The sequence below is a fragment of the Macaca nemestrina genome, chromosome 19 (genome assembly GCF_043159975.1).
Source record: "Macaca nemestrina isolate mMacNem1 chromosome 19, mMacNem.hap1, whole genome shotgun sequence".
NCBI lineage: Eukaryota > Metazoa > Chordata > Mammalia > Primates > Cercopithecidae > Macaca > Macaca nemestrina.
The window spans coordinates 49,163,192-49,189,398 of NC_092143.1; the positions used below are offsets into that span (position 1 = coordinate 49,163,192).

The 26,207-nt window shown below is 36.2% G+C and overlaps 1 protein-coding gene and 1 long non-coding RNA gene across 5 annotated transcripts in view; one reads left to right on the plus strand and one right to left on the minus strand.

Annotated features, from left to right (window-relative positions):
* LOC105499326 (Ras like without CAAX 2) overlaps positions 1-26,207 on the plus strand; it is a 384,381-nt gene that overhangs the window by 314,044 nt on the left and 44,130 nt on the right. The window lies entirely within an intron of this gene.
* Positions 16,241-26,207, minus strand: part of LOC105499376 (uncharacterized) — a 201,440-nt gene continuing 191,473 nt past the window's right edge. For both annotated transcript variants that reach the window (XR_011616925.1, XR_011616926.1), the window contains exons 6-7: positions 24,209-24,543; positions 16,241-20,974 (exon numbers count right to left, since the gene is read on the minus strand). This is a non-coding gene — a long non-coding RNA (uncharacterized lncRNA). The remainder of the gene's footprint in view (positions 20,975-24,208; positions 24,544-26,207) is intronic.

Sequence of the window (26,207 nt, forward strand, 5' to 3'; positions counted from 1 at the left end):
GTTACAATTAATACAATATATAATTTAAAGCTATGCACTCTTCATAAATATATCACAGCAGTAATTCTTTAAAGTTACCATGATAAAAAATTATTTCCTTCAGAGAATAATAATTCTTCTAACCTGCTAGCCTAGAAAATCCTCTTTATAATTTACTCTCCTGAATTTTCTCAGTATTGCTTAAGTATGGACTCAGCTATTAGAGAAATATTAAAAATTTTATAACTATTGCCTTTGCAAATGCAGTAATCATTTACTTTCTAAAGTCAAGCAAATTTAGGCTGATTGCTTTGCAAAGTGTTAATCTAGAATAGTTACACTCAAAGTGTGGTCCACAGACCCCTGAGATCTTATGAAGTCAAAACTATTTTCATAATAGTAAGTTGCTACTAGCTTATTTCACTGTGTGAACATTTAAGCTGATTACATAAAAGCAAATGAGGTGAAAGTTGTGGCCTCTCAGCACAAATCGATGCAGTGCCACAAGTTGCATTTGTTGTCATTGTGTTCTTCATGGTCATGCAGGCCTGAAAAAAATAAAAGTAAACATAAACTTTTTTTTTTTTTTTTTTTTTTTTTTTTTTGAGATCTAGTCTTGCTCTTGTTGCCCAGGCTGGAGGGCAATGGGATGATCGTGGCTCACTGCAACCTCTGCCTCCCAGATTCAAGTGATTCTCCTGCCTCATCTTCTCAAGTATCTGGGATTACAGGTGTGCGCCACCACACCCGGCTATTTTTTGTATTTTTAGTAGAGATGAGTTTTCACCATGTTGGTCAGGCTGGTCTCAAACTCTTGACCTCAAGTGATCCTCCTGTCTCAGCCTCCCAAAGTGCTGGGATTACAGGCATGAGTCACTGTGCCTGGCCAAAATAAACTTTAAAAAGTCAGTTTTATTTAAAAATGCCTTTAATGGATTTGTGTGTGTGTGTGTATATATATATATATTTATATATATAATATAATATATATTATAAAATAATATAATAATGTAATATATATATTAATTTTATTAAATCTCCACTTTTGATTACCTATCTCTTTAACCTGTCAATGAAATGAGAGGTGCACCTAAAACACTTTTGTGACATGAAGTACAAAGTAGTAGTAGACAGTATTTTTAGACAGTTTCTCAAACTGTCTAACTTTTAGACGGTAGACAGTTTCTCAAAATTTTATTAAAGCAAGCCTGTCCATTGAAGGGAAAGCACAAGCAGTATTTGTAGTCAGCAATAACGTTTGAGTAAGGGATAGTTAGAAATTTTGAAAGCTTTTATCCACATCCTGACTTTGCAGCCTCCCTACACATAAAGATTTGTCTTATAAACTGGGTAGTGACATCAATAAATGTGATTCTTTGATATTATATAATCAATGTGTTAACATTTTTAAGATCAGCATAGCTCAGTGAGCCAGTATTTTCCAAATGATGAATACGTGATGTTACAAAATCAGGCATCAGTACAAGATTCATTTGAAATGAAAGCTAGAGAAATAAATTTAAATGTAATAGAATATATGACATTTACTCATATGATTTTAGATTCTACATTAAAACGTATTTTAGTCAATTTTGGTATAAAAGCAAAAAAGAATATCCACATTCACCTGGAAAGGCTGTTGAAATACTCTCTTTTTCAATGTTGTGAGCTCAGATAGTCTTCATGTATTTCAATTAAATAATGTCTTGCAACATATTACATTTCAAAAATAGGTAATCAGGCTCCAATTCTCTTATGTTGGGTCAGATATTAACGAGATTTGAAGAAATGTAAAGCAATACTGTTCTCACAAATTTGCTCTGTTTTGGAAAATATATTTTTCATAAAGTTATTTATGTTAACTCGTAACAGATCTATAATTGTTATTTTAACATGAATTAATACATGTGACAAAAATTCTTAATTTTAGTTTTTAATATGGTAAAAGTCAATAGATGTAATTCACATAAACTATTTAGAACCACTGGTCTAGAACCTTGGTCTTTAGTCTTAAATTTTTGTATTCAGAGAAAGGTGGGTGTTTTCTTTTGCTTTTTACCGTGCTTTTGCTTTTTAAAAGAATTTTTGCTGATGAAAACTGAAATCATCTTCAAGCCTCACCATTAAAAATCCTTGTTCTCTTTCCAGTGGCCCGACACTGCCCTGCACACTATCTCATGTGTGCCTGATTAGGGAATATCTAGGAAAACAGAGAATGACAAAATCCAGGTTTTAAAATTTGTCCCTATCCGCAAATTAAAACAGGAACTAGAGGTTATCAGTTCTGGTAAGCTGATGACGGTGAAGACCCTCAAGTGAGTTGAATCAGCATACTCTGGTCACAGTCACAGTGGGCTGTGACAGTTGACATCTACTTTCAGGACCAAGGCCATGAGTTAATCATTTATCGTGTTAAATATGGAAAACCCTTGGGGATACGTAGAAGGATTTATCTATAATTTCTTTTTTTTTCATTTTTTTTTTTTTTTTAAATTTTGAGACACAGTTTTACTCTTGTCGCCCAGGCTGGAGTGCAGTGGCGCGATCTCAGCTCACTGCAATCTCCGCCTCCTGGGTTCAAGGGATTCTCCTGCCTCAGCCTCCCAAGTAGCTGGGATTACAGGTGCTCACCAACATGCCCAGCTAATTTTTATATTTTATATTTTTATATTTTTTATATTTTCAGTAGAGACGGAGTTTTACCGTGTTGGCCAGACTGGTCTCGAACTCCTAACCTCAAGTGATCCACCTGCCTTGGCCTCCCAAAGTGCTGAGATTACAAGCTTGAGCCACCACACCCAGCCTCTTTAATTTCTTAAGAAAATAAGTCTTAATCCACAAGTCTTTGTACAAGTCTTTCTTGTACAATTTATGCTTGATCTGTATTTTGTTATCCTGAAAGTGCTGATGCTTTGTAAAAACTTCCTGACTTTAAAAACTTATTCTCATTTGTGTGTGTGTGTGTGTGTGATTTATACTCCACCAGATGTGGCTCTATTCTTCAATTCACTTATAAATGGCTTGATTCATTTACTAATAAGTATGTATCAAGTCCTTTCAGCTCATGTTTTCCTTTTGGGCTTGAATGTAAAAAAAAAATTAAGATGTTAACAGGCTTTCTTAACAGTGGCACAACATCTCAATACTTACCTGTACTTTGTTCTATTCAGGATCCAGTTCTATGCTAGCCAATATAACAGATTCTGTTTCTTAAAGAGGAAACATATTTTGAAAGTTAATTAAAACAGAGTTGTTGCTGGAATTTAATTTTTTAAATTAATGTTTTATTTTTATCAAAGCAATGTTCTTTGCAAAATGCTTTATAGGACTATTAATAAATACCGTGGGCAGCAAACAGCATCAGGTTCGAATGTACCAAAACATGTATTAATTGCCCCACAAAACATGCTCTATTATTTTATACTGCTTAAATTAGGTGGAGTTGCCATGGAAACCCCTGCATCCTATAATACCGCAATAGTCAAAAGAATGCATGCTAAATATCTGCTCCACCTACAGAAAACTAACAGGAAAGCTGGACAGAAATGAAGATCTCCCATTATTTACAATCCACCCCAAACATACTCACATGGCCATATAGTATTCAGGAACAAACAATATCGGATCAAACACTCACATCATCATATAGTATTCAGTGACAAACAATATCAAATCAAACCAGGTCAGATATCTCAAACAAATATAAGAGCTCCAAGTGGTCCAAATAACAAACTTCTACTTCATATTCTTAATTCATTTTAGTATTAAATAAGGTAGATCTCAGTTCCTTTCTGTGGATAATATGAGACTGAGAAAATTTGGCATATTCAGTTTCATTTAACAAAAACACCAATATATTTGAATAAAAAAATAGGTTGGGATGATGAAGTCATTGGAATTTACTGATGATAGATAGGCAGATAAGCTGATGTTTTATCTTGGTAGATGTACAATGCCTATGGTGGTTGTTAATGAATATTTAATTAAAATTATATGTGAATGAAGGAATGAGTGGCTCTATTGTCTCCAACTTACGGAAGTGGAAATTAAGATTTAGCAAGGTAAAGGCTTTGCCCAGGGCCAGTTTCTGGTAGAGGGCAGAGCCATTATTCTCTAAAGCCTGTTTCACTCCAACACATATAGTATACTGCCACACACACACACACACACACACACACACACACACAAAAGCCGGAAATAAAATGTTAGAGATTTTTATTTTGTTTTGCTTTGTAAATAAACAGGGCATAACATTCCAAAATGCCTGACAATAGCATGATTTTGAGATTCTAGGACACCCAATATAGAGAAAGTGAGGAAGTATGAAAATATTCATGTAATCAGCAGTATCAGTAGAATTAATCCTGAAAACGAATAAAGAAAAAGATGGTTCAGCAAGAAGACTTTCGTATGTGGTTTGAAGAGCCACTTTAAGAAAAATCATGTCCCAAGTCCCAGGAATTGTTTACAAAATAAATAATGCCTCCATCCTTTTAGCCATTATTCTTTTTAACAAAGTTTTTCATTTTTTATCTTGGCAATGTGCAAACAGGAAATGATGATACTAGGCAATGTTGCTCATTGGTCTTCTATATCAGCGCATCCTTCCATAAATATTTTCCGTAAAACACAATGCCTAAAACTGCGCACAAGACTACAGATGTTATCTTATCAAGGCCAAGAACAGTGCAATTTCTGACTTTCTTATTTTTAGTTTTTCTATTATGCCGCTCAAAATTGCATTTACTTTTTGTAACTACCATACCATATCACTGTTCGTTCATACTGAGCGTGCAATCTAATGAACTGCTTTCCCATTTTGTATAAACTGGTTTACAGATAAAATCTCAAGCATCTTGGCATTTTTACTGATTGTTTGGACCCAAGTAAAAGACTTCACATTTATCCTAATTATAATCCTAATTAAAATTCATGCTTTTAATTCTGACCCTATTTTCAACTCTGTCTAATTCTGACTATGATATCCTATATTTTCTGCATTCGGGCTTCCTGATTTGTGTTTCTTGCATTGTCTTCATGCCTGCTTTGTAATCTTTTAATAAGTCAGATAAAAATTATAAAATAAATAAATAGGGCTATCAGTGTGGTTATAGAAAAAGTCCCATGACTCCTGGCATTTGGGTGGCCAAAACGACATTGAACAGAAGCCCAGTTTCCATGCTCTGAGTACATTGTTCAACAAACCGCAGAAACATCTGGTAGCACTAGCATCCAGTTAACATTTTTGTGTATTGTAAAACAGCATCATGGGAAACACTTTCAAATAGCTGTTTAAATACATCATATTCCCTCTGTAACTCAGGAGATGGGTATGAAAGAAAGAAGGAATGACAGTCATCAGTAATTGGTGCTAGTGACTAAAGGAGAAACCGGAGTTAGCTATTTGTAGAATATTGGAATGATTTCCTCTAGGCCTGAGGTACATAAGTTAGTGCTTATTTTCACTATTGCTGCAGAATTTCAGGTGGGAAATCTTTAATGGGTTAAATCTGAATTCAAATTTTTCACATTTTGTACCTGGCTAAAATCACGGCAAGGTTTTGGATATTCTGATTCTGAAAAGGACCCAGATGTTGTCAGTATCCTATGCTTGAAAAAAGAACAAGTTATTCCCAGGGTATCTCCAGTTAGAGTTCATGACATTCTGGATCTTTCTGCCTTTCAATAAATTTCAACATCAGAGAATAGATACATAACTGAGCTCTTGTTAATCCAATAGAATACATGTATGTGGTCAGCTTACATTCAGTCAGGAGCTTACACTTTCAGACCAAGGAGCCAGCCATTTTATACTCTAACATTTCCAAAACTAGTTTGGGATTAGTCAAGGATGATTGTCTATGTAATTAAAAATTAAAGACTAGAGGTGAAGCTTGGTGCTTCTCTGCGGATATGACAACTGTTTTTTTCTTTTTCTTCACCATCACCATCATCACTACTTCATCATCATCAACACTAACATACATTTGTATGATGCTTTATAGCTGACAAATCATGACACATGAGGCTGAGTTTGCTTTTTTTATTGTTTCTACTTTCCATTAAAGACTAATAGTAAATTTTAAAAAATTAGTGCTACGGAAATCTATGGGAGAAAACAAAACTACCAAGGGAATACATGCAAAATTAACAGCATGAAGTAGAGAACAGAATTGTGGACGCAGTCAGAGGTAATAATTCCAATATAGGAAACTAAGGGGAAAACATAAGAGAGTTTGGAGGAGAAGAAAGAATGCAATGCGCTTCAAACAAATGGAGGAACAGTTACCTTAAGAGTAGATCAACTCTGATGTTTACTTCCACATGCGAATTGAGCAGGTTCAAATGTATAATGGTTTAAATATTAATCCCTGAAGTAGCACAGAAATCTAGAGATCTAGAGGAGGGCAGCTAAAGATTGAAACCGGATTCTGTATACAGTGAATAAAGTTACAAATCAATATCATCTTAAAAAATAACAATAAATGCTTCAGGGAGATGTGCTGTCCTCAAACATGTATAGGACCAGCTGTGTACAGCTCCAAAGAAGCAAAATAAGAAAGAAATGATTGAATTTGTAGTCCTATTCACGGGATGAACAGGCTCACAAAATAGTAGTTAATAATGATTTTTTTTAAAAAAAATAAATGCCATTTATTATCCATTCTTTTGATTAACCAATGTTTATTGAGCCAGACTGCTTTTCAAAGTGCCAGAGATATAGTGGTGACTGAGACAGGCACATTCCCTAACTTTATGGAGCCGATAGCTTCATGGAGGAAAAGACATAAAATCCATATACAAATAATTATTTAAATTCCAATTATAATAAAATCAATGAAAGAAAAGTGCAAGATCTATAATAATAGTGGGAGAATTCGATTACTCTGGGAGGTTCTGAGAAGGCTGCTTGGTGTTGAGGTGAACTCTAGCTGAGACCTGATTGTCAAAAGAAAAGCTAAGAAAGTGCAGAATCAGGGAACTTAAATACAAATGTTGCTCATTGTAAATGAGAAAGTAAAGTAAAACCAATATGGATGAAGACGTAAAATATGGGGAAGCATGTTCTTAGATGAAACTAGAAGGTTTTGCAGGATCCGGTTCATGCTGGGCTCTGTGAGATTTTAGTCTTCATTGTATTATAAGAAAGTGGTCATTGAAGAAAAGAAGAGGCCTGGATTTGTTTCTTTAAGGAGATTACTCCAGTTGCTGAAAGGAAAATAGATTAAGGAAGCTGAAAGAGAGAAAAAAAACTAACATTTAGGAGTTATTTAGATGGCAATAGCTCAATTGGGAAACATTGGTAGCTTGGGCTATGGGAAGAGCGGTGAAGATTAATAAGTTAATTTGAAATATTTTTAGAGTTATTTATTTGGGCATTCAAATGGATATGAAAGATGATTATTTATGAGAAATGCAATAGTGAGAAATTCTACTTTAGATAAAGGGTTTCACTAGATTATTTCTAAAGCCCATTCCAAGAAATTCTATAATCTTATTATTCCGTAACACTCTTGCAGCTACTTATATTGCAATTTCATGAAAGGATTGCCTTTGAATCCATTGTTCCAACTCCACTGGGGGCTGTGGGGTAGGGAAAAGAATTTCATTTGGTTCTTTCTACTTTTCTATTTTCTATCTCTGAAGTCCTGACAGAGATGCCCTATTTATTTTTCAGAATAATTCCCTCTTGATAACTGCTGAAGTTAATATGTTGACAGTGTGACAGTAGTTGAGGATAACAAGTAATTACAAACAAACACTAAAACTAAAATAAACAGTTTATTCAATGAGACTGGCTGCAGTTCCTTGGGTTGATTATGATTAAAGACCTGTGAAAAGCCTCTGGAATGATTCTCCAGCATGCTGAGATCCTGAGGGGAGGGTTCTTTATGGCTCCATCTGCACCAGAGTTATCACCAGGCTTCCTCTAACAGAGAGACAAGAGATTTTCAATTAAGTCCTTGTGAATACAGACAGAACCCTTTTCTGAAGCAATTGTCTGGAAATTAGTGGCAACCCAATTTTCAACATGCAATGTAGCCATTGACTGGCCAGATGCCAATGGTGGAAAGGAGGGGTTGGGGGGAAGAAAGCCAGAATAGAACATAAGGTGCAATGTAATGTCCCTTGACAAGTTTACTTCCCTATAGTCCCATCAGAAGGGACAGTCTGATTGAAGATGTGTAATTATCTTTCCAATTTAATATCTATTGGTTCTGTGCTGTATTCTGTTTGTTTTTGTAACACTTTAACTCAATAGACATTAGGAGGGAAAAGGCAATATTATTATAAACTATTGGAAATTGAATTAAAGTGAATTAGCTTTCATCAAATATACATAATCTCAATGCTTAAAAAACAAAGAGAGACGGTTGCTTGCCAGAAATGCTTTTAGTTTTAACTTTGCATGACTGTGGGGGTAACATTTCCCCTAATATTAAGTTCACAAATCCTAAACCTTTTTGTTTTTCCCAGAATTAACATAAATGGATCTGAATGAAAACTTCTTGAGATAATTGCTCAGGGTTTTCTAAATTCAGAATGGTTCTTGAAACATAGGGGTTACTCAGTGATGAATTTTGAATAACTGAAAACAAAACACCACAATCTCAATGCATATATGCTGAAAAGGCAGGCAAAATTTCTATTGGTATAATGGCTTAAAAGATCAGAAAATTAAAATTATATATTTCATGCTATTATATGATAGCCTGCATATCTTCAAGAAGTTAAGCTTCATGATCTAGAATAACAGAATTTGTAGATCTGAAAGGAAATAGAGAGGATGACACAAACCTGATATTTGGCAAATAAGGGTATAGAGAATCAGCCAAGAATAGTGGCATGTTTCCCTTTATTTATCTGTCATCTTGTAGGCATTGTATGTCTTGTATTCCCTTGTATACCTTGCCATTTTAGTATTTTGTAAAACATTTAAATTTGCCTTATAAATAAGTTAAGGCCTTAGCTCTTCCCACTAGTGACCTATATGTTGTTTTCCATGCTTTCTATCCATGTAAATCCAGCTCATAGCAAGGTAATGATTATGGAACTCGGCTAACGAGGAAAACATATTATGAAAACTTCTGAGGCAGTACTGCTTCAAGCCCTAATAGTGACTCAGGGAATGGTCCTAGATCTTCGGGGTCTTGCATTTGCCTGTGCTTGAGGTTAGTTGTGAGGTCCCTTTCTCATGTTTTGCAACAAACAATAGTAACATGCCCAAGTTTGCAAGTAATTATTTTTAACAAAATAAAATTGAAAAGTTTAATCAAACTGCATAATATGATCACTCTCATGGTGAGTCTTTTGATTTTTTTTTTTTTTTTAAAGATAAAAAGAGAGAAACTTTTGGTCATAGAGCCCAGAATTTCACATGGAAATGTAAGCTCTTCATGTGCTTTGAGTGACTAAAAGCGTGACCACCACAAGAGTAAACACATCTCTTCCTCCTCTTCAGTACTACAATTCACAGCCATGGACTCTCTGATTTTTTAAATGACCTTTCTTAGGACTTTGAGTTTCTTTTTAGATTATATGCCTGATTTCCAGTGCTTTTCATTTCTCCTACAAAGTAAGCTAAGGAGCAGGGAAGGAGACTAATATTTATGGTTTCCTCTGCTCAGGCCATCTCCTGAGGGCCTGGTGTATAGATGCTTTCCGTAGACACAGTTTATTTTATGTAATTCTCTTAATAATCTTATGAAGTTCTTATTCCTTGTTACAAATTGGTACATACAGATTTAGAGACATCTAAGATTAGCAGGTAAATTCAGGAAAAAGAGGATTTTTAACTTATTTTTATTGTTTTTACCAAGTGAATTACTTCACTATTCTGATGTCCTTTTTCTGTCTTTAATTAAGGAAGCAGGAACTATAGGTAGGTATTAAGTAATATTTGCAATTTATTCCATTCTGAATTTATAATGCAGTTCTGGTAATTGAGTCTTCCGGAAGACCTGTCAAAGGAAAACCAGAGCTGGACAGGAAAGTGGTGAAATCAGATTTATTCAGAAACTCTTCCATGGTGGGAACAAACCTCAGTATAGAAGTGGGCTCAATTCCAAATACAGCACGGGCAGGTAGAAATGTATAGCCAAGACGTGCAGTGGAGGGTGGTGGATGGAAAATTACTAAAAGAAAATGCCAGGGCTAAGGGAGAGTTTCAGCTGAATTTACTATTAGTCTGTCCATCTCACAGGAATGCCTAAAGGGAGTTGACCCACAAGAAAACCGATGTAAAACCCTGGGCACAGCACTCAGCTCAGTGCGACCAGGAGCAGATGGGGGCCTTCTTGTCCGTCTCTCCCCTTAGTTTCAAAACAAGAAAAACATTTAAAATGTTAGTGTCAATTTTTCTACTGTCTGACATATTAAAGATTTTTTTCACAGAAAAGAAATGCCATAAGTAAATGGTGTATGCCTCTCACCAGTGTCGACTTATCTGGCAATTATTATTATTTTTTAAAATTATTATTATACTTTAAGTTCTAGGGTACATGTGCATAACGTGCAGGTTTGTTACATATGTATACTAACATATGTATACATATGTTGCTGTGCTGCACCCATCAACTCGTCAGCACCCAACAACTCGTCATTTACATCAGGTATAACTCCCAATGCAATCCCTCCCCCCTCCCCCCTCCCCATGATAGGCCCCGGTGTGTGATGTCCCCCTTCCCGAGTCCAAGTGATCTCATTGTTCAGTTCCCACCTATGAGTGAGAACATGCGATGTTTGGTTTTCTGTTCTTGTGATAGTTTGCTAAGAATGATGGTTTCCAGCTGCATCCATGTCTCTACAAAGGACACAAACTCATCCTTTTTTATGGCTGCATAGTATTCCATGGTGTATATGTGCCACATTTTCTTAATCCAGTCTGTCACTGATGGACATTTGGGTTGATTCCAAGTCTTTGCTATTGTGAATAGTGCCGCAATGAACATACGTGTGCATGTGTCTTTATAGCAGCATGATTTATAATCCTTTGGGTATATCCCCAGTAATGGGATGACTAGGTCATATGGTACATCTAGTTCTAGATCCTTGAGGAATCGCCATACTGTTTTCCATAATGGTTGAACTAGTTTACAATCCCACCAACAGTGTAAAAGTGTTCCTATTTCTCCACATCCTCTCCAGCACCTGTTGATTCCTGACTTTTTAATGATTGCCATTCTAACTGGGGTGAGATGGTATCTCATTGTGGTTTTGATTTGCATTTCTCTGATGGCCAGTGATGATGAGCATTTTTTCATGTGTCTGTTGGCTGTATGAATGTCTTCTTTTGAGAAAGGTCTGTTCATATCCTTTGCCCACTTTTTGATGCGGTTGTTTGTTTTTTTCTTGTAAATTTGTTTGAGTTCTTTGTAGGTTCTGGATATTAGCCCTTTGTCAGATGAGTAGATTGCAAAAATTTTCTCCCATTCTGTAGGTTGCCTGTTCACTCTGATGGTAGTTTCTTTTGCTGTGCAGAAGCTCTTTAGTTTAATGAGATCCCATTTGTCAATTTTGGCTTTTGCTGCCGTTGCTTTTGGTGTTTTAGACATGAAGTCTTTGCCCATGCCTATGTCCTGAATGGTATTACCTAGGTTTTCCTCTAGGGTTTTTATGGTATTTGGTCTAACATTTAAGTCGTTAATCTATCTTGAATTAATTTTCGTATAAGGAGTAAGGAAAGGATCCAGTTTCGGCTTTCTACTTATGGCTAGCCAATTTTCCCAGAACCATTTATTAAATAGGGAATCCTTTCCCCATTTCTTGTTTCTCTCAGGTTTGTCAAAGATCAGATGGCTGTAGATGTGTGGTATTATTTCTGAGGACTCTGTTCTGTTCCATTGGTCTATATCTCTGTTTTGGTACCAGTACCATGCTGTTTTGGTTACTGTAGCCTTGGAGTATAGTTTGAAGTCAGGTAGCGTGATGCCTCCAGCTTTGTTCTTTTGACTTAGGATTGTCTTGGCAATGCGGGGTCTTTTTTGGTTCCATATGAACTTTAAAGCAGTTTTTTCCAATTCTGTGAAGAAACTCATTGGTAGCTTGATGGGGATGGCATTGAATCTATAAATTACCTTGGGCAGTATGGCCATTTTCACGATATTGATTCTTCCTATCCATGAGCATGGTATGTTCTTCCATTTGTTTGTGTCCTCTTTTATTTCACTGAGCAGTGGTTCGTAGTTCTCCTTGAAGAGGTCCTTTACATCCCTTGTAAGTTGGATTCCTAGGTATTTTATTCTCTTTGAAGCAATTGTGAATGGAAGTTCATTCATGATTTGGCTCTCTGTTTGTCTGTTACTGGTGTATAAGAATGCTTGTGATTTTTGCACATTAATTTTGTATCCTGAGACTTTGCTAAAGTTTCTTATCAGCTTAAGGAGATTTTGGGCTGAGACAATGGGGTTTTCTAAATATACAATCATGTCATCTGCAAAGAGGGACAATTTGACTTCTTCTTTTCCTAACTGAATACCCTTGATTTCTTTCTCTTGCCTGATTGCCCCAGCCAGAACTTCCAACACTATGTTGAATAGGAGTGGTGAGAGAGGGCATCCCTGTCTTGTGCCAGTTTTCAAAGGGAATTTTTCCAGTTTTTGCCCATTCAGTATGATATTGGCTGTGGGTTTGTCAAAAATAGCTCTTATGATTTTGAGGTACGTTCCATCAATACCGAATTTATTGAGCGTTTTTAGCATGAAGGGCTGTTGAATTTTGTCAAAAGCCTTTTCTGCATCAATTGAGATAATCATGTGGTTCTTGTCTTTGGTTCTGTTTCTATGCTGGATTATGTTTATTGATTTGCGAATGTTGAACCAGCCTTGCTTCCCGGGGATGAAGCCCACTTGATCATGGTGGATAAGCTTTTTGATGGGCTGCTAGATCCGGTTTGCCAGTATTTTATTGAAGATTTTTGCATGGATGTTCATCAGGAATATTGGTCTAAAATTCTCTTTTTTTGCTGTGTCTCTGCCAGGCTTTGGTATCAGGATGATGTTGGCCTCATAAAATGAGTTAGGGAGGATTCCCTCTTTTTCTATTGATTGGAATAGTTTCAGAAGGAATGGTACCAGCTCCTCCTTGTACCTCTGGTAGAATTCAGCTGTGAATCCATCTGGTCCTGGACTTTTTTTCGTTGGTAGGCTATTAATTATTGCCTCAATTTCAGAGCCTGCTATTGGTCTATTCAGGGATTCAACTTCTTCCTGGTTTAGTCTTGGAAGAGTGTAAGTGTCCAGGAAATTATCCATTTCTTCTAGATTTTCTAGTTTATTTGCGTAGAGGTGTTTATAGTATTCTCTGATGGTAGTTTGTATTTCTGTGGGGTCCGTGGTGATATCCTCTTTATCATTTTTTATTACGTCTATTTGATTCTTCTCTCTTTTCTTCTTTATTAGTCTTGCTAGTGGTCTGTCAATTTTGTTGATCTTTTCAAAAAACCAACTCCTGGATTCATTGATTTTTTGGAGGGTTTTTTGTGTCTCTATCTCCTTCAGTTCTGCTCTGATCTTAGTTACTTCTTGCCTTCTGCTAGCTTTTGAATGTGTTTGCTCTTGCTTCTCTAGTTCTTTTAATTGTGATGTTAGAGTGTCAATTTTAGATCTTTCCTGCTTTCTCTTGTGGGCATTTAGTGCTATAAATTTCCCTCTACACACTGCTTTAAATGTGTCCCAGAGATTCTGGTATGTTGTATCTTTGTTCTCATTGGTTTCAAAGAACATCTTTATTTCTGCCTTCATTTCGTTATGTACCCAGTAGTCATTCAGGAGCAGGTTGTTCAGTTTCCATGTAGTTGAGCAGTTTTGATTGAGTTTCTTAGTCCTGAGTTCTAGTTTGATTGCACTGTGGTCTGAGAGACAGTTATAATTTCTGTTCTTGTACACTTGCTGAGGAGTGCTTTACTTCCAATTACGTGGTCAATTTTGGAATAAGTGCGATGTGGTGCTGAGAAGAATGTATATTCTGTTGATTTGGGGTGGAGAGTTCTATAGATGTCTATTAGGTCTGCTTGCTGCAGAGATGAGTTCAATTCCTGGATATCCTTGTTAACTTTCTGTCTCGTTGATCTGTCTAATGTTGACAGTGGAGTGTTGAAGTCTCCCATTATTATTGTATGGGAGTCTAAGTCTCTTTGTAAGTCTCTAAGGACTTGCTTTATGAATCTGGGTGCTCCTGTATTGGGTGCATGTATATTTAGGATAGTTAGCTCTTCCTGTTGAATTGATCCCTTTACCATTATGTAATGGCCTTCTTTGTCTCTTTTGATCTTTGATGGTTTAAAGTCTGTTTTATCAGAGACTAGTATTGCAACCCCTGCTTTCTTTTGTTCTCCATTTGCTTGGTAAATCTTCCTCCATCCCTTTATTTTGAGCCTATGTATGTCTCTGCGTGTGAGATGGGTCTCCTGAATACAGCAGACTGATGGGTCTTGACTCTTTATCCAGTTTGCCAGTCTATGTCTTTTAATTGGAGCATTTAGTCCATTTACATTTAAAGTTAATATTGTTATGTGTGAACTTGATCCTGCCATTATGATATTAACTGGTTATTTTGCTCGTTAGTTGATGCAGTTTCTTCCTAGCCTCGATGGTCTTTACATTTTGGCATGTTTTTGCAGTGGCTGGTACCGGTTGTTCTTTTCCATGTTGAGTGCTTCCTTCAGGGTCTCGTGTAAGGCAGGCCTAGTAGTGACAAAATCTCTAAGCATTTGCTTATCTGTAAAGGATTTTATTTGTCCTTCACTTATGAAACTTAGTTTGGCTGGATATGAAATTCTGGGTTGAAAATTCTTTTCTTTAAGAACGTTGAATATTGGCCCCCATTCTCTTCTGGCTTGTAGAGTTTCTGCCGAGAGATCTGCTGTTAGTCTGATGTGCTTCCCTTTTTGGGTAACCCGACCTTTCTCTCTGGCTGCCCTTAAGATTTTTTCCTTCATTTCAACTTTGGTGAATCTGGCAATTATGTGTCTTGGAGTTGCTCTTCTCGAGGAGTATCTTTGTGGCGTTCTCTGTATTTCCTGGATTTGAATGTTGGTGCCCTACTAGGTTGGGGAAGTTCTCCTGGATGATATCCTGAAGAGTGTTTTCCAACTTGGTTCCATTTTCCCCCTCACTTTCAGGCACCCCAATCAGCCGTAGATTTGGTCTTTTTACATAATCCCATACCTCTTGCAGGCTTTGTTCATTTCTTTTTCTTCTTTTTTCTTTTGGTTTCTCTTCTCGCTTCATTTCCTTCATTTGATCCTCAATCGCTGAAACTCTTTCTTCCAGTTGATCGAGTTGGTTACTGAAGCTTGTGCATTTGTCACGTATTTCTCGTGTCATGGTTTTCATCTCTTTCATTTCGTTTATGACCTTCTCTGCATTAATTACTCTAGCCATCAATTCTTCCACTTTTTTTTCAAGATTTTTAGTTTCTTTGTGCTGGGTACGTAATTCCTCCTTTAGCTCTGAGAAGTTTGATGGACTGAAGCCTTCTTCTCTCATCTTGTCAAAGTCATTCTCCGTCAAGCTTTGATCCGTTGCTGGCGATGAGCTGCGCTCCTTTGCTGGGGGAAATGCGCTCTTATTTTTTGAATTTCCAACTTTTCTGCCCTGCTTTTTCCCCATCTTTGTGGTTTTATCTGCCTCTGGTCTTTGATGATGGTGATGTACTGATGGGGTTTTGGTGTAGGTGTCCTTCCTGTTTGATAGTTTTCCTTCTAACAGTCAGGACCCTCAGCTGTAGGTCTGTTGGAGATTGCTTGAGGTCCACTCCAGACCCTGTTTGCCTGGGTGTCAGCAGCAGAGGCTGCAGAAGATAGGATATTGCTGAACAGCGAGTGTACCTGTCTGATTCTTGCTTTGGAGGCTTCCTCTCAGGGGTGTACTCCACCCTGTGAGGTGTAGGGTGTCAGACTGCCCCTAGTGGGGGATGTCTCCCAGTTAGGCTACTCAGGGGTCAGGGACCCACTTGAGCAGGCAGTCTGTCCCTTCTCAGATCTCAACCTCCATGTTGGGAGATCCACTGCTCTCTTCAAAGCTGTCAGACAGAGTCGTTTGCATCTGCAGAGGTTTCTGCTGCTTTTGTTGTTATCTGTGCCCTGTCCCCAGAGGTGGAGTCTACAGAGACAAGCAGGTTTCCTTGAGCTGCTGTGAGCTCCACTCAGTTCTAGCTTCCCAGCGGCTTTGTTTACCTACTTAAGCCTCAGCAATGGGGGGCGCCCCTCCCCCAGCCTGGCTGCTGCCTTGCGGTTAGATCGCAGACTGCTGTGCTAGCAATGAGGGAGGCTCCGTGGGCGTGGGACCCTCCCGGCCAGGTGTGGGATATAATCTCCTGGTGTGCCTGTTTGCTTAAAGCGCAGTATTGGGGTGGGAGTTAACTGATTTTCCAGGTGTTGTGTGTCTCAGTTCCCCTGGCTAGGAAAAGGGATTCCGTTTCCCCTTGTGCTTCCCAGGTGAGGCGATGCCCCACCCTGCTTCAGCTCTCGCTGGTCGGGCTGCAGCAGCTGACCAGCACCAATTGTCCGGCACTCCCTAGTGAGATGAACCCAGTACCTCAGTTGAAAATGCAGAAATCACCGGTCTTCTGTGTTGCTCACGCTGGGAGTTGGAGACTGGAGCTGTTCCTATTCGGCCATCTTGCTCCGCCCCCCTGGCAATTATTTTTATCATTTTTATTGTGTATTATTTCTCATCAGGCTAAAAGAAAAATTAGCAAGGCAGTCCTCAAAGATTTCTCGTTCCTCTTTTGATAAATAACATGATATAAATCAGCTTTTACTGCATAATATGAACTGTTTCCTATAATAAATATGCACAATAATTCCATCACTTTTATTAGCTCTGAGGGTTTTAAAAAAAATTATTTCAGCTGTTTGCACAGAGACATCCATGTGAAATATATTTTTTAATCAGAAGTAGAAATCAGAGATATAAACTGTGTCTCTGAGATCTAACTATCTGTATTAACCTTAAAAAAAGTAAGCTCGTGTTTGCTTATGCTTCTAGCTTTGTAATCAAGAGCACTGTTAGGAGAATTTTGGAAGACGTACTGTAGAAGCAAGCATTAGAATTAATGCAAAACTGATTTACTAATTAGTCAAACCTGGATTATCCAATGATCTATACCTTTCAATGTGTATCATATAAATGACTGATTTGATTTGGCCTAGGTTGATATTCCTACTTTAAAAATGAAGGTTCCAATGATTGAAATGATTAGTGGCTTGTCTGATGCTACCAAGTCAGGGAAGAACCATGGCTACAACATTGCACTACTTATGCCTGGGGAAGTTCTGATTGTTTGTGTCTGCTAGGCAGTGTGTGGCCTAGCACCCTGTGGGGCACTCTGGAAGGAGGAAAAGAAGGAATGCCTGGCCTTACTTTCACCAAAAAGAGTGAACTGTTTTCTTGGAGGAAAATAGAATGTATGCTTATGAGATAACTGTATTCTTTCTTATACTCTAGTTAAATACTGAACTGGGGAGCACAGAATATTTATGTATACGACAGTCTCAGGAAAAAAAAAGTGCTAATTGTAGGGGGCTAATGAGAAATTCTAAGGGGTTTGGATATGAGAGAAGGCTTTTCCAAAAGTCATTAGGCTGTCCCAGAAAATGTGAAAAGAAAAACGTCAAGAAACTTGTTGGTTAATCTTGATACCCATCTTCCTCTATCAGGTAATAAACAACAGAAGTAGAGAAGTAAAAATTAATCATGATTCAAAAATAGTATTTGACACAGTGGATCACTCTTTTCTCCTTAGAATACTTCTTGCTTTCACTTGAATGTTTACTTTGAACCTTCTGTCTACTCCTTCTTAGTCTTTTTTTTTTTTTTTCCCTTTGGGTTCTCTTTATCTCTCCAACTTCTAAATTTGGATGGCCCAGGTCTCAGTCCTCAGGCTTCTTTGTTTGTTTGTTTGTTTTCTAACTGTACTCACTTATTGGGTGATCTCATTCAGTTTCATGCTTTATTTGGTATTCATATGTTGAAGTTCCCCAAATTTATTTCTCTTAATGAGACCTTTTCCTTAAACAAGAACAAAAAGTCCAGGTAAGAAAGATGACTGACTGAGAAGTCAGAATAGGATTTATGTAATAGCTATATGGAACCTGAGCTGATTTAAAATGATAGAATAGGTTCTTAGAGAAGAAGAGTAGATGTATGAGGGATGATTAAAAATGCCCGTGTACTGTTCAACAGACCAAGAAGTGAAACAGTTAAGTTTAAATGAATAATTTCTGTTGGGCAGCATAGGGAAAAAAGCTTAGAAAATTTGACTGGTATCATTTTATAGATAAAAATTAAACTCAAAAGATGAAATTTCATTTTACATATAGCTGCTTCCTCCTATATCCTCCATATTTAACAGAGCCACTTGTATTACTACTAGCAGGTCTTATATTAGTCCATTCAAACCATTTTAAGAAGTAGTTAAGGCTGGGCGTGGTGGCTCAAGCCTGTAATCCCAGCACTTTGGGAGGCCGAGACGGGCGAATCATGAGGTCAGGAGATCGAGACCATCCTGGCTAACCCGGTGAAACCCTGTCTCTACTAAAAAATACAAAAAACTAGCCAGGCGAGGTGGCGGGCGCCTGTAGTCCCAGCTACTTGGGAGGCTGAGGCAGGAGAATGGCATAAACCCGAGAGGTGGAGCTTGCAGTGAGCTGAGATCCGGCCACTGCACTCCAGCCTGGGCGACAGAGCGAGACTCCGTCTCAAAACAAAAAAAAAAAAGAAAAGTAGTTAAAACTAATAAATACATTATTATTGAAACACACATTTTTTTGAGGGCTCTGGGTTAACAGTGAGAGTGCTTGTGAAGAGGGAGCATTTTCTAACTTTCAATATTTCCCTTGGTATCTGGATAAGAATACTAGCAAATCAGCTATTACTTTGGAGAGAAAAATAAAGTTAACAAAACATGACTCACTACAGTTTTGCACAGGAGAGCAGAAAGAGTGGAACCTAACCATTCAGTAAAGCTGACATTAGTGAGGCAATTATTCAATGACATATTACTAAAAATAGATAGATTTGGGATGCATTTGTATTTATTTTACAAATGAATTTATGGTTAAACAAAAAAGTCAACCTGTGGAATAGTACAGTAAATGAAAAAGCTCTTCAACTAGAAATGGGGTCTTGCTTGGTTTCACTATGGACTTGGTATATGAGCTTCGACACACCATGCAATCTATACATTTCTTATTGTTCTCATTTGTAAAATGTAAATACTACCTACCCTACTTCATTGAATTCTCTGTGGATTAAATTAGAGAATGAATATGAAAATGCTCTGATATATATAAAATATAAGGCAAATGGAAGTGAAACTTGGTTACTCTTATTATTATAAATAATATCATATATACGTCAACTAGAACAGATTGGAAAATAGCAATGGGATTGTGAGTTGAGCCTAGTTACTTTGCAATGACTGATATTGTAAATAGCAAGAAGTCAATTAAATTGACTAAATTATAGTTAAGTTATTTCCCCCGCGTACTAAGCTCTGATGCCTTTAAGCATTTATGTCATGAGTACCATGCACACTTGGTCCAAGTATGCATTACATCAGCTGCAAATCAAAGAGCACCCAAGTAAAGCTGAATTAAGGAGAGGAGAACAGTGGGGGAGGTAAATTCATTGAATTAATAAACAAAAGTTGCAAGACATAGATGAGATTTTTTTATATAGATGGAACCAATGTTAAATATATATCAATGAGATTTATTTTTTCTCTATCCATTGCTACTTTCTATGTTATGGCTCCATCTTCGGATCAGTTTTTCCATCACGATGTCATGAAAACTACAACAGATCCAAAGTCATATCCTTCCAAGTTCATGGCCAGCGAAAAAGAACACATTTTTCTTCTCCAGCAGTCTACCAAAATCCTTACAATGTATTATTAGCTATGACTGGGTCACATTCCAATCTTTCGACAAATTACTGTGGCCAGTAGAAGGCAGTACTCTGACTGGTCATGCTGGAGTCTGATAAGTGCCCCTGAAATCATAGCTGGAATAAACAGTACTATAATGGCAGAGGCCAAGCACAGAAGAAAGATTGAACCATTGAGGAAAATGTTGTTAAGAAAAGAAACAGGAATAGATCAAAAGAGCAGAAATCAGCAAATGTTTACCACAAAAATAGATTAAAACAATACGAATTGAACTTGTCAATAAAATGTATTCATATTTTCTAAGTCTAGTTTAGCTTTTCAAAATTAAGATTTAACAATCTTAGAAAAACACACTTCACCAAAATACAATGAATTGTATAAAGGAAGTGGAAAAATAATGAAACAAGTCAGTGGGATACCAATAGATAGCTCTTAACAAGCTACTGCAATGAAGTAAATATTTGGTTACTTGCAAAAGTTTTATTATGAAAGCATAATATAATTTCATTAACATACAACAAAAACAGTTACTAAGGTTATTGACAAAAGAAGGTGAGCTACCCAGTCGCGTACAGAATAGTCTGGGACACAAACTCATTTTCCATATATTGTAACTAAATGACAAAGCAAATAATTGAAGACATATCTAATTTGGTCAAGGCAACACTTTAGGATTTGTCTGGGGTTGGTATAGTCAGCTGACAAACATATCGAGTAAAAATTATGTAATTAAAAAAAGAAAATTGGATTATCTTATATGACTATATTAATTCAAACATGCATATTTAATAATTTTGGGATCCTACAGTCCTGCTGCTTCCCAAGTTTATTTAATATAGATTTTAAGTTTATTGTCACATTAGATTGCTTATTCTACTAACAACAAAAGACATGTAGGGAGGAAACCCTTAGGCCAGGAAAGGGTGGAGCATAATTCCCCTAGATTTGTGTCTGATGGGCAGCCAAGAATGGAATCACCCAGGAAGCTTGTTGATGGCGTTGTCTCTGTTCTTGCTATCACTGGGAAGATTGGGCCAGACCAGAGGGGCAGGTAGAAGAGAGTCAACAATGTCTCAGCTTCTTTGAGCATAAGTTTGCTTATCTGTAAAATGAGAACACATCATTAAACTTTTCTTCCTGTAGGCACATTATCAAAATAAAAAGAATTTAAAAACTTTAAGTTAGAGATTTAAAAAAGTAAGGGTCGGTTTCAGTGGTTTACGCCTGTAATCCCAGCACCTTGAGAAGCCGAGGCGGGTGGAACACCTGAGGTCAGAAGTGGGAGACCAGCCTGGCAATATGGTGAAACTCCATCTCTACTAAAAATACAAAACTTAGCCGGGTATGGTGGCAGACGCCAGAAATCCCAGCTCCTGGGTAGGCTGCTTGAACCTGGGAGGCGGAGCTTGCAGTGAGCAGAGATGGCGCCACTGCATTCCAGCTTAGGCGACAGAGCGAGACTGTCTCAAAAAAAATAAAAATAAATGAAAGTAAATTAAGGCATTTTGGTGTAGGTAGGTCTTCTCATCCAGTGTTTTTTCTGTACTAGAGGGCCTTACATCCTTAAAATAGGCAGGAGGAACGTGTTTAGTGGCAAAGATGTATGTGCTTATTGATCCATCTGCTCAGTTGGATGTTATTTGAATAGGAAATACAAGAGGAAAGATTAGCTATATCTCAGGTTGTCTAAATTGAGGGTTTTCAAATTGTAGGGAAATTATAAATGTGTGGGAGTGGGGCTAAGAAATATGAAATTGAGGATGTGTAAATTAGTTTGTAAAGAATTTTTGTGAAAGAATTAAAGTTAATCTGTTACATCACATAAACAAAATTAAGGACAGAAACTATATGATCATCTTAAAAGACACAGAAAAAACATTTGATAAGATTCAGGATCCCTTCATGACAAAAACTCTCAATAAACCAGGAATAGAAGGGATATACTTCAAAGTAATAAGGGTCATGTATTATAAACTCACATAGCCATTATCATATTGAATGGGAAAAGTTGAAAGCATTCCCTCTAAAAACTGGAACAAGACAAGGATGCCTACTTTCCCCACTCCTATTCAACAAAGTACTAGAAGTCCTAGTCAGAGCAATTGGGCAAGATAACTAAAGAAAAAACATCCAGATTGGAAAAGAGGAAGTCAAATTATCTCTGCTGATGATGTGATCTTAAATCTAGGAAACCCTAAAGACTCCATCAACAAATTCTTAAGTTTGATAAACGAATTCAGTGAAATTTCAGGATAAAAAATTAATGTACAAAACTCACTAGCCTTTCTACACCCCAATAGTGATATTGCTTAGAACAAAACTAAAAGAAGACAATCCCATTTACAGTATCTCTAAAAAAATACTTAGGAATAAATTTAACCAAGAGGTGAAAGACCTTTACAAGGAAAACTGCAAAACATGAATGAAATAAATAGTAGATAACACAAACAAAGATACTTCACATGCTCATGGACCAGAAGAATTAATATTGTTAAAGTGATCATACTGCTCAAAGCAATCTATAGATTCAATGCAAAGGAAGAAAAGAGTTTAGCCTAAATATCGGCATTGGTGGTCCAACCTAGATATAACCTTAGACCAATGATTCAAAGTGTAGCCTACGGACCACGGTGATAATCAAGACCTGTTTAAATAATCTACAATGTCAACACTCTTTTTATAATACAACTAAGAGCATTTTTACATTTTCACTCTGTTGACATTTGTACTGATGTTACAGAAATTATGGTAGATAAAATTGCTGGTGCATTGGAATGAATAAACATAGTGGCACCCAATTCTACTAGCAGGCATTTTATCATTGATCACAACACACGGTAAAGATATGCCAGTTTCACTTAAGAATGTCTTTGATTCACACTGACAAAGTGACAAAACTCAAAAAATGTCTTTGCATAATTCTTAGAAATTATTAATTTTATTAAATCTCTATCCTTGACTACATAGCTCTATGATATTCTGTATGAAGAAATGGTAAATATACATAAGCCAACAGTTCTGCCCCATACTGATGTTACGTGGCTGTCCACAGGAAAAGCACTTGGGCAATTGAGTAGCATGCAAAATTAGCCACTTTGTTTAGAGTACTGTTTTTTATTTATAATGACCAACTGACAAACTATGACTTTTCAAACTTGGGTATTTGATAGATGTTGCCTCAGAAAGGAATGAATTAGCTTGTTACTTGAAGAATAAATGACAACATCATCAAACTTTCAAATAGTAATTAGAATTTTAGAAATTTACATCTACCACATGGAGCTGGACAGGTTTCCAATACTTAAAAATTGTTCTGATGAAATTGGTGGTGATATTAGTGAATCTCATTTTTGATATTACATAATAAAACACATCAACATTAAAACTTTCACTTGAGAGTAAACCATGATTTCAAATGACGAATGCAGGATTTTTCAAAACAATCCATGGAAGAAGATTTGTTCAAATCGCAAGATTGACCAATGAATTCTAAGTGTAACAAAATGTGGAGCATTTATTAACTTGGTTCTGGATTTCTGCATTGCAATCGAACTTTTGAAAACGATCATCTTGTGTATGATAGTTGGTGTAGTATCAAAAGAAAATATCCAAAACTACCCGGAGAAGTTATTAAAATACTTTTCCCTCTCCCAACTAAGTATCTGTGTGATCTCAGATTTTCTTCATATATTTTAACTAAACAATATATTAGCAAATATTTCATTAAGAAGCAGATATAAGAATCTAGCTGTTTTGTATTAAACTAGATGCATTTGGAAAAATATAAAACTGACACTCTTCTCAACAAATATTTTTGATTGCAAATTATAATTACTTTTTTCAAAAGTTATTTATGTTAACATATAAAAGGCATATTAATGCTATTTTACATTAATTAATAAATTATCAAATTTTCAAGTTAAAATTTGATAATTTAAATTTTAAACTTTTATTAATATTCATATTTTAAATTGTTAAAGTTTACTAAATTAAAATAAATTCATTTAAAATAAATGAATACATATTTTTAATGTATCAGTTTTAATTTTTAATAAGTAAATAATATTCACATGTAACCAAGATAAGCAAAAGATCCACTGAATTCTCAATAATTTTTAAGAGTGGAATCTTGAGATCTAAAATGTTTGAAAACTCTTGCTTTAAACCATTAGGATTCATGTTTAATAATTCTAAAAGTTTTTACTGAGTATTCAGATGATAATGATAAAAATAGTTAAGGAAAGACATATGTTTGTCTCCTATAAGCCGATTTAATTTGGGAGACAAGATACACTCACATTCATTAAACAAAAGTGCATGGTATCAAAGAACTTACCATAAATGAGCAACTGCATTGACTCTGAACCTGCTAACTCGTGTTCGGAAAACATAGCTTGAGCTCCAGATTTTTATAGGTGCTTCTTTAGTACTGAGAAATATTTCTTTCTGCGTTGAGTGTTTATTATATTCTTTATGGCAGATTGCATAATGGAGTTTCTGTAAGGAAGCTCTTCATCTTTCCTGGAAGCATGCTGATGTTATTTTCTTTTTCCTGGAGATTTCATTTGCTCTTTGAAAGACTCCACTTTTCCTGTCTATAAATTTTGTCACCTCTTGAGTATTTCTGAAATTCTACGATGGTCTAATATGATAATCAGAGCTGTAGAAATTCTGAACAGGATGAGGATAAAACAACATAGGATCACGGGGAAGTTCTCTGGAGCAAAAAGACTGGATCTGGAGAAACGAGTTTTGATAAATGGGAAGAAAGGTGATGGGTTTTTCTGGTGTGACACGAAGTCACAGCATTGAGATTTATTATGTAGGGTCTGTGGGTGGAAATGAGGCACACTAGGTGACTGGAGCAAAGAGTTCGCATAAAAGACAAGTGAAAAATACCACTGTGACAATAGGATGAAACCGGAGATGATTGTCAGTCCCAAGCATTAAGATTATCTAATTGCCAAACTGTGCTCCAAACTGTACTATGTGAACTAACAGAAAGGCAAAGCCATTTAAGTAAGTATACATTTGTATTTCAGTATCTTTGTGTTTTAATAGTTGCATATATATTTTAATAAGTGAATTTATTTTAATTTCTATCAAAAACAAATACACCAAGTAGTTATAAAGGTATAATGGTAGTGATATAAAATTATTCTATAAATATATTCACTTCATGAATAACAATGTGTTGTGTCAGTTTTTAAATGCCTTGAGTAAATAAGAGTACACACAGAAAGTAGAAGATAGATAACAAAGTGACAGCTATCTGGAATAAATTCACACCCTTTGTGTACAGGAAAGTTAAAACTCACACTAATATGAACCAATCTACTACCAAACCAAAAGTCTTAATTTGGAAAACATAATTGTCAATACATTGAGCCTCCTTGACAGTTATATCTCTAGGACCATTTTCCAGTCACTGATTTTTATTTCCTTTTTTTCTTTTCTCATGTGCCAAAAATTTGAGCCATTCACCTCGTTTTTTCACCCTTTAAATCTGCTATGAATTAATGTTCTATTCATCTAGTTCTGAAGTTTTTTACTATCATCTATAGTGTATTCAATTTAAGAAATTATAATATACCATAATATAGTATAGTATATTCAATTTAAGAAAGGTATTTTTAACTGCCTACTCAAGGATAAACTGTGTACAGATTCACGTTAGCTGCATTGCTTTGGGCAAGTTACCCTGGCATCAGTATTCTCTGATGAGTTTAGTGACTCTTTCTAACTGTAAAACGTATGAAAGATGCAAAGTGTGCTAGGCACGATACCCCATGTGCTCCCTGCCGTCTCATTTAGTTCACCATCCCCACAATTCTGTAACTGTAGATATACACAGACAATACTATTTTATAAGTGAGATTGCTGACACACAAAGGGGATGAGTTCCACATATGCTCAAATACAAAACTATCCCTCATCAACAGAATAACCTCATGATTGAGTCCTTTAGTACTGCTCAAAATTTGGGCTACCCCCAGTTACCTTATTTTATACAATAAAATAGCGTAAGATGGAGACATCCTAATTTGAAACATTCTCAGTCATAGCTGGAGTTGGATGATTCTAGAAATAGAATTTAAATTAAAAAAAAAAAAAAAAAAAGAGAGGCCAAGAAACTTAACATGGATTTAATAATGATTCCTGGGAGATATAATCTCTCACCTCCATGTACTGGGATGATTATAAACAAGACTTTTAAAGTCATTTAAAAGCCCAAAGCAGTAAACAATTTGGATCACAGCTATTCCTACAGAGCAAATGAAAAAAGTAATCAACTATGCCAAGGTTATGCAAATGAAACTTGAGACTTAAAGTAA